Source organism: Drosophila erecta, unplaced genomic scaffold (assembly GCF_003286155.1).
Source record: "Drosophila erecta strain 14021-0224.00,06,07 unplaced genomic scaffold, DereRS2 tig00000000-arrow-pilon, whole genome shotgun sequence".
NCBI classification, from domain to species: Eukaryota; Metazoa; Arthropoda; class Insecta; order Diptera; family Drosophilidae; genus Drosophila; species Drosophila erecta.
The window spans coordinates 6,857,747-6,867,174 of record NW_020825194.1 but is presented as its reverse complement, the minus strand read 5'-3'; the positions used below and the strand labels follow the sequence as shown (position 1 = coordinate 6,867,174).

Here is a 9,428-nt window from a genome sequence, read left to right as displayed (position 1 = left end):
AATTTCCTAATAAAAATCACAGGGGTTCCCAGACACAAATTGAGGCTAACGACTTAATAAACAGCAAGCAAGCATGAAGGCTAATATGTAAAATTAATAAAATAGAGTTGAAATACGTAAATAAATAATGCCATTTTATGTATTGATTTCATCTCAACACCAATTACACAAATTACGTTTTTCTAAAACTACAGAAAAACGCTCGCGGCTTCCAAACTTTATCACCCACACATGAAAGTTGTAGTTTCAAATAAATAATAAACAATTCATATGTTTACAAATGATTTTTGGTTGATGTATTTTAATTTATTGTTTAGCTTCCGGTGTGTCGTAGTGCTGTGTAATTTATGTCGTGTGCCTCGCAAAATACTTGTACGATGTGCTGTTTATTTTATTTGTTATTTTTTCCTGTCGCAGCATAAATAAATAACCGAAACATAGCGTTAATAATTAAAAATAATACGGCAAAGTTTGTAATTTTGCGTAAATCAGAGTCCAGTTGGTTGGCATCATCGGAATTTTCTGTGTAAACCTCTCCATTCCCCTGAAACCCGTTGTCCTTGTTGTTAGTGTGGCTTACATTGGTTTATTAATTTCGTGCGCATTTAATTATATGTATTTTATTCCATTTATGCATTTTAACATGGTCCCCAGTTGTTCTGTACATAACTTTCCCGATTCAATGGTTTTGGTATGTGTAATAAGATAGTAAAATAATTTTTCCACTTATAAAAACGGCATATTATTGCATTGAACATCATAGACATCGGTAAATTACCTATAGCTTAAAATGTAGTTGTTGGAGACGTAGATGAAACCACTTTTCAGGTGGCATTTGTTTATATTTTTCTCAACCTGTCACAGTGGACATTGAATGCGTATTTTAATTATGCAATCAGAAAACAGTAGAGCTCCTAAACAAATCAAATTCACTGATGATCCACTTGACAGGTCACAGAAGTATTTGCGAAAACCCATGTAAATAATTTTCTGCGTGCTTCTGACTGGCAATTAAAGCGTTTTGTGCATTTTGTAAATATTTTACAAACACCAGCCCCACATCCCACTTGAGTAAACCACCAAATAACGACCCATGCATTTTAATTGACACGTGGTCGGCCATACAAAAAAAAAAAAATCCACTACTACTACTATTACTACAACTACTGTTTTCAACTCGTTTTACTCCCATATACATACCTAGTTTGATGCAACCATTCGTAGTAACAGAAAAGCAAACAAACTCTAAAAACCCATAACCAGTGTTTACTCAATAACCAAGCAGGAAAAAATAAAAAAAATCCAAAAAAAAAAACCAAAAATAATGCGAGAGCAGCTTAAGCGAGATCGATTTGAAACATTTGCTTACCAGTGGCGAACTTTTCTTCTTTTCTTTTCCGGTTTTCTTTTACATTGCAGGTTTCAGACACCCATTAAAGCGTTTGCCTGCCTGACAGCAGCCACAAGGTAAGCTCTAACCAGCTGATCGAACCCACCCATACCCAGCATATGCCCATATTGTAACGACCAACCCAATGAAACCCCAAATGCCCGATTCAATTGTGTTTGTTGTTTTGCATTCGATGTGTGTGTGTGTGTGCTCTTCCAAAATACAAAAAATTAACTAAATACCCACAACTATTTAATTGGCTAAAAATAATAACAAAGTGTAATCGTTATAATTAGCAAATATTATAGTTCGTATTTCATGTGATTATCTTCCCAATTGGCTTTTAATGTTATAATTTCATTAAATTATCTATCTTTCTGTCAGCTGGTAGATACTTTAGTTTGTTTAGTACAAGTAAAATGTGCAGTACCCTTAGCTTTAGTAATATTTAATTATAATTTCGTATCTATTAACCTGTTAAATATTTTACAGTATATAAATGTGATGAAATGCTATGAGAGATAATGAGTAAAGCATTTCCGGCTTATTTCAATAGCTCAAATCTCTGGTTGCACGTAGCTCATGTTGCTTGTCGAACGCAACAATTAGAAACATATTACGGAAACATATTTATGGTCAAAACAATGGCCTGTGGTGTTTTTGGGGGTCGAGGGAGTTGGATGCCAAGGATAATCCTGTTGCATTTGGCCGCTTTTGCCAGCCGAGGGACCAGGGACCCTGAATGGGCCTGCTGTGCTCTGGACTGTAATTATGTTGTTTTCTTGTCCATGTTTGTTATAATTTTATTGCTCGCACTCACACACACATGTACATGTGGGTATTTTGGATAAATTTGCTCCACAATTTGCTGAACATTAAAAGGGGGAGAAGCGAAACCCTCAATGTCTTCCATGTGCCAGAAATTCTGTGTAAATATTGCAATCAATAAATGCCTGATCCTGAAAGTCCAACTTAACATTAAACTGCATTCCACTTTTTACAATTCTATAGTTTGCAGTGTACACATTTGAATTATTTGCCCATGAAAATCATTCATGCAGGTACTTAACATGCATTAACTGTCGTTTGTGAAATATTTAATTGCCATAGCTTATTTGCACATATTTCTCAATCACAAGTGAACATCTTGATGCAAGGATAAACTCTTTCAATCGTTAGGCCTGCAATTTGTCGTAATCGTTTTCGCCTGCTATTATTATATAATCGCATACGTAATCAACGATAATGACAACACTTTAGCGCCATATAACACATCATAAAAAAGAAATTGAGTGGACTAGAAACTGAAACAATTACCACGGCCAGAAAAAAAGGCAGAACCATGTTTCGAAAGTCGGGCCAACAAATTGGTCACACACACACATATTTATGGCCACTGCGAATGGCTGCCAACATCGGCAACATGCAATATTTTATCTGCTAATGTGTAATTATAAACAATTTTCTTGTTTGTTATTTATAATAGCGCAGCGGGCAGCGGGAAAAAATGGAATGGAAAAATGGCGGCGGGAAAAACTAAGCCGTCTGTCTATGTAATTGTGCAAGCATTATTTCAGCCATTGTGTTTTCGCGTTGTGCGGGTGCAATTTTAACAAACGACTGGCGATAACAATCGCCGGAAAATTGTTCCAAGTGCAAGCGGCGCGGGGGCGGAGGGCGGAGGGCGTGGCAAAGGGATTTGAAAAATGTCGACGGAATGCGTGAGTCCAGCACATTTGCCACATTCCAAAACTGACAAACGATACGCGATATGCGATATTGCGATATAACGAAACAAGCCGGAAAATCGCAAAGCAAGGTGCTAAAAATTTCATCACTGGAAAAAGTTGTTCAGCGCAAATAGAAGAAAAAGTATAAACAACAAAAGAGAATGGCGTGATACACGCAACAACAACAATGAGAACTGCGGAAAATTAATTGCACTGAAATTTATGTTTAGAAATTGAAGCGCTAGTTTCCTCGCAGCTTTCGAAGAGCAGCACGCACCTGATCATCGCTCGCGGTTATTAATATTTTCGCCACTAATCACCAGAGACAAGTCCACAATTAGTGGCACAATTAGTGCTTAGTGACATCTTGAGTCACTATCAGTGATAGTAACGTGCCAGTGCAGTGATCTTAAAACTATCAAATTTAATTAAATTGTGCTCCGCTGTCCAACGGCCACGTGCCGGCAAGCTTAACACAACATCCGTTGGAAAGCTTAACAAACATCTGTGAGGAGCTTACCATTTGGTTCCAGCAGCAGATAAGTTCTGGCCTATGTATCAGATAGAAGCTTTTAGTTTCTATTCTGCCCCAAGATCAATTGATATTATTGCATACTCTTAGGCGTGCGATGAAACCCGGACAATTTGACAAGCCGCAGTCAACGACTACTAGTGCTACTAATAAGAACAAGGCAGTTCTAGGAGAGGAACTTAGAAATGCCGTCAACGCGCCCTCAGATAATGATACTCTACAAGTATCCGATTTTGCCGCCACAGCAGCTTCATTGGCATCTGCTTTTTCGAGCGTCAATGGGTCCACATCAGGAACCGCCTCGCGCTACCAAAGCCCTGCTTCAGGTGAAGCCTCGCAGCGCTTTCAAACAATAAAGCGCAAGTCATGCGCCTCCCCAAAGACTGATGGGAAAAAAGCTAACCTCGGCAAGAACGGTGATAACGTTCCCATACCTCAATCGAACTATAGTGGCAGCTCAAACCGTTTCGAATTGCTAGCGCTTCACCCAGATGACATGGAAGTTGAGAACGCCAACGACGTGCTATGTGAGAGGCCTAGTACAAGTCATCAAGCTGCCATTGCTGCGGCGAAGCGGGCCGCTAACTCTCCTGGCACCTCAGGTTCTCCCAACAAGACGCAGCCCAAACCACCGCCCATAGTGATGGAAGGTATTGAAAACGTCTCTCTGCTCATGCAAGAACTCAGGAAAATAATTGACATAAATAAAGTTGAAGCTAGGGCTTCACTTGGCGGTATGATGAGACTCTATGCAAATGACGCTACCACTTTTCGTAGCATTGTCAGTTGGCTTGAGCAGGAAAAATATGAATTCCATTGCTACCAACTGAAGGAAGATAGGCCGTTTAAAGTCTGCATTAAAGGCTTACACCACAGCACGCTTCATAGCCAGATTAAGGAGGATCTGGAAAAATTCGGACACAAGGTGCTTGACGTCCATCTGCCCCAGAGGCGCAGTGAGCCAGGCACCCCTGTAGCCAAGCCGGTAAATATGTTCTTCGTGAATATTGCCGCCGCGGCCAATAATAAGGAGATCCTGCTAGTCAAGGCACTTTGCCATATGCGGGTTATCGTTGAGCCCCTCCGAAAGCGCAATGCTGTTGTGCAATGCCATCGATGCCAACAGTTTGGCCATACGGCTAAATACTGTCGTAAAGCGCATATTTGCGTCAAATGTGCTGGCGAGCACGCTGCCAGCAACTGTACTAGGCCGCGCAGTGAACCGTGCACGTGCTACAATTGCGGACAACAGCACCCTGCAAGCTATTCAGGGTGCCCCAAATACCAGGCGTTCCTGCAACGATCTCGGCCCAAGCGTGGAGTTGGAGCTCGGCCTACTGTGAATAGCCAAACCGAGACAAATGATCAAACTAGGAGCAGACCAAGAGTAGCCACTCGTCAAGGTGTCTCCTATGCAGATGCAGCTAGGGGAGGCGTGCATGTCTCTCAACATGAACAGCAGAACAACCCAAACATAAACCAACGAACCAACAGCCGCAACCGCTCGACATCGAGATCTCGAGTTGCAGCTCAACGAGACAACAACCGCAACCGTTCAGCATCGAGATCCCGAAATACGGCATATCACTCATCTCTTGAAAATAACATTGAAAACATGATGCGAACCCTCAATGGAAATATCGATTCACTCCGCTCGTTACAGGATAAACAGACGGAGATGATGATGATGATGCTCAAACAGCAGCAACAGCAGACACAGCAGCAGGGGCAAATTCTTAATTTGCTTGCTGCCCTCCAAGCGCAACGATCAACAATATGATGCCGCTGCGCATTCTAATGTGGAACGCCGATGGCGTTTCCACGAAGCTGCCAGAGCTTGAGTGCTTTGCGCGACAAAATAAGATCGATGTCATACTAATTAGTGAGACTCACTGCCGAGGAAACTTTGTGCCAAAAATATATGGTTTTGATGCATATCCAGCTAATGATCCAAGTGTTGGCAATGCTAGAGGAGGAGCTGCGATCTTTATAAAATCTAGCTTGGTGCATTATCCTCTGAGCCCTGTTACCAGCGAAAAAGTACAAATAGCGTCTGCAGGAATAAACACAGCGCTTGGTGTGATCGACTTTGGTGCGATTTACTGTCCTCCTCGTTTCACATGGACAACAAATGAATTTGCTGACATACTACCGCTAAATCATCGAAAATTTATAATTGCAGGAGACTGGAATGCATCTCACTGGCTCTGGGGCTCAGGAAGATGCAATCAAAGAGGTCGCGCTCTCGCGGATCTTATTCTTAGTACGGAAGTCAACACGCTGGCTACAGGCAGTCCTACTCGGTATCCGTACGGTAGGAGAGGAACTCCAAGCTGCATTGATTTTGCAGTAACGAAAGGCGTTCTCGATATTCATGCTTCCATAACATCGGCTCCTGATCTCAGCTCTGATCACCTGCCTCTTATCATAACGCTGGATGTCACAGCATTGACATATCCTACAGCAGATCGATTGATAACCAGACACACCAACTTAGAAATGTTCTGCGGTCTTCTAGAGCAATCTCTGTATCTTGATATAGAAATCAACTCAGAAGAAGATATTGAGGACGCAATCAACCTATTTGCTGTAAAGGTGAAATCGGCAGCCATAACAGCTACACGAACGTTGACACAGAGACCCGTAGCAGCAGGTATACCCCTCACACGGGAAATTCTTATTTTAATTGCTGAAAAGAGACGACTTCGGACAAGATGGATGAGGTCCCGCCACCCTCTAGACAAATTAGAGTGGAACAGAGCTCAACATATTCTCCGTAAGAAACTGGTGGACCATAAAGCTGCATGGTTCGACGAGAGGCTTACCAACACTGGTACTGGAAGCGAAGCGAGGCATTCTCTATGGAAAGCGACGCGTAGTATAAAAAGGAGGTGCCCCAGGAAGGCACCACTAGCTAATGAGAACGGAACATGGTGTCGTTCTGACAAGGAACAAGCGGAAGTGTTTGCTAGGCACTTAGCTGAACGGTTCAAGCCCTTTAACCTTGCCAGCCAACAGGAAAAACAAGAAACGCAGGAAGTCCTCGAGCAAGCGCTGCAAATGGATGCACCGATTCTCCCGTTCGACCAATGTGAGATATCAGCGATCATAAACCGCCAATCCTCTAAAAGAGCACCAGGCCACGACATCATCTGCAACGCTACTCTGAAGGCGCTGCCTACTCACGCGATCTCTTACATAACGTTGATCTTCAACGCTATGTTGAGGTTGCATTACTTCCCTGCCCAGTGGAAATTTGGCTTAGTGAGTATGATCCACAAGCCCGGAAAGCCAGAGAGTGACCCAGCATCCTACCGGCCAATCAGTCTCCTCCCATCAATCTCGAAGATCTTTGAGAGACTTATCTCTGCCCGAATTGCTGGGATAATGTCATCCAGAAGAGCCATCCCTGATCACCAATTTGGATTTCGTGCAGGTCACAGTTCAATAGAACAACTGCACCGCATCGTTGACCAAATATTGCAAGCCTACGATGAGAAAGAATACTGCAATGCGCTCTTTTTGGACATTAAGGAAGCATTCGACCGAGTCTGGCATATTGGCCTATTGGCCAAAATAAAAATGACACTACCAGCACCGTATTACTTGCTAATGCGGTCCTACTTGGCGAATAGGCAGTTCGCAGTACGTTTCCACTCCGCAACCTCAGGGATACATGAGGTCAGTGCAGGAGTGCCTCAAGGAAGTGTACTGGGTCCATTATTGTACTGTCTGTATACCAACGATATGCCGCAGCCAAATGCTAGTATGGACGCCAACCCTGACAGGATGACTCTAGCCACTTTCGCCGATGACGTCTGTGTTACTTACAGATCATCCTGCGAATATGAAGCAGCAGACGGCCTACAAGAGTACGCTGACAGGTACGAGAAATGGGCAAGAAGATGGAATATTGGCATAAATGGTCAAAAGTCAGCTAACGTGTGCTTCTCACTAAGGAGGAAAACACCACCTGCTGTTCAACTAGGTGAGGAGATGGTACAGCAGTGTAGTACGGCCAAATATCTTGGCATAACATTAGATCGCCGGCTCACATTTGCTCCCCACATAGCAGCCATCAAAACAAGGGTGAGAGCAGCTGTGACAAAGCACTGGTGGCTCCTAAGAAGCAACAGTAAACTCTCCACCCGAAATAAGCTCACCCTATACAAGCAGGTCATTGCTCCCATCTGGCAATATGGTTGCCAAATCTGGGGGATAGCAAGAGATAGCCAAATCAAAAAAATTCAGGTGGCCCAGAACAAAATAGCGAGACAAATTACAGGCTGTGAGTGGTACATTCGAAATAGCGTGCTACATAGGGACCTAAAACTAGTTACGGTACTACAACAAATCAACTTCCACTCCAGTCGGTACAACTCAAGACTGATGAACCACAGGAATCGTCTCGCTAATGATCTCACCATTACTCGACCGAGGCAGAGGATCAAAAGACGTCAACCAAGAGACTTAGTGCTAAGATAACAATAGCTTAATAGCTAAACATTAATTATAAAACAACATGAGAGTATTAGACCAAACTAGAAAAAGCTATATTAAATATTCCCTATAGCCGGAGCGCCAATTGGCAGAAACAATAGAAAATAAGGTAATAAAAGGGTTCATAGCTATCCTGTATATCTTAATAAACTACAATAAAAAAAAAAAAAAAAAAAAAAAAGAAATTGAAGCTGGCGGCGTGCTTTCGTGTCCTTTTTGGCTGCAAATGCAACCGCAGCGCGTAAAAGTATGCTACATAAACTACGGGTTTAATTAAATGGAAATTGGACACGGCTTTACGGAACTACCATATATCAGATAATTCTTTGTTTGCGTTCTTGCAATGGCTTCAAAATAATTTAGTTAGTCAATCTCAATCGACATAAAATAATACTATCATAAATTCAAGTGAAATTACTATTAATACTATCATAAATTCACTTGAAATTAAAAGGACTATAAATACGCTTTAGGACTCAAAATAGGCGGCGTTTTCCAACCAAATTTCTGTTATTTACACCACAATTTCGACGTTTAATTTGGCCGCTCGATTGGGAACACACTTTCGCCATTCAAGACCACAATCAATTAAAATTGCTCTGCGGCTGTCGCCATCGCGAGTCGGTTATTGTGGCGCGGCAGCAGCTGCAATCGTTTTTGCTGCAATCGTTGTTGCTGCTGCGTTGTTGCCGCTGCAATGTTGCTGCCATGTTGCAGCACACATTGCTGCGATATTGCACAGATGCGAAAACATTTGAAGGGCTTCGTTCTACTGTTCCAATTATTGTCGCCCTTTTACCTGATTCGCTTCCCTTTTCCCTTTTTTCGGCTTGTTTTTCAGCTCTGTTACGTAGTGTTGCTGTGGTACTTTTAATTTCCCAGTCGAACAAGCAGCAAGGAGCTGCTGCCATCCTGCAACAGGATGTGTATTGTTACGGTAGAGCGACGCATCCTAAATTTTTTTGTCAGAACTCCTTTTTTTGTTTAGCAACTTCCGGCTGGACCTAAGGTTTAATTACGTCAGGAACCGAGCGGTTTTTTCCTCATTTTTTTTTTTTCAGTTTGCTAAAATCTTCTCTATAACGTTTCTCGTTTGCACTTGACTACGTTTTGGGTCAAGTTGTGTAGGATTGGTGATTTCGCGGAATTGAATTACTATGGCAGAGGCTGAATTTACCACTCTGTTGACTTTATCACTTGCGCGTGAAATTCCATGAAAACTGTATACAAAGAACTGTTTTTGCATCGCTGAGATTGAATCTTGTTTAAGCAGCCA

General features: G+C 42.3%; 1 protein-coding gene across 2 annotated transcripts in view; it reads left to right on the top strand.

The window, feature by feature from the left end:
* The first annotated feature begins 1,419 nt into the window (after positions 1 to 1,419).
* Positions 1,420 to 9,428, top strand: part of LOC6554700 (poly(U)-binding-splicing factor PUF60-B) — a 43,696-nt gene continuing 35,687 nt past the window's right edge. Inside the window, exon 1 of one of the 2 annotated variants that reach the window (XM_001981742.3) lies at positions 1,420 to 1,467. The gene's annotated coding sequence lies outside the window, so the exon portion shown is untranslated. The remainder of the gene's footprint in view (positions 1,468 to 9,428) is intronic. The other variant, XM_026975886.1, reaches the window with a different exon arrangement.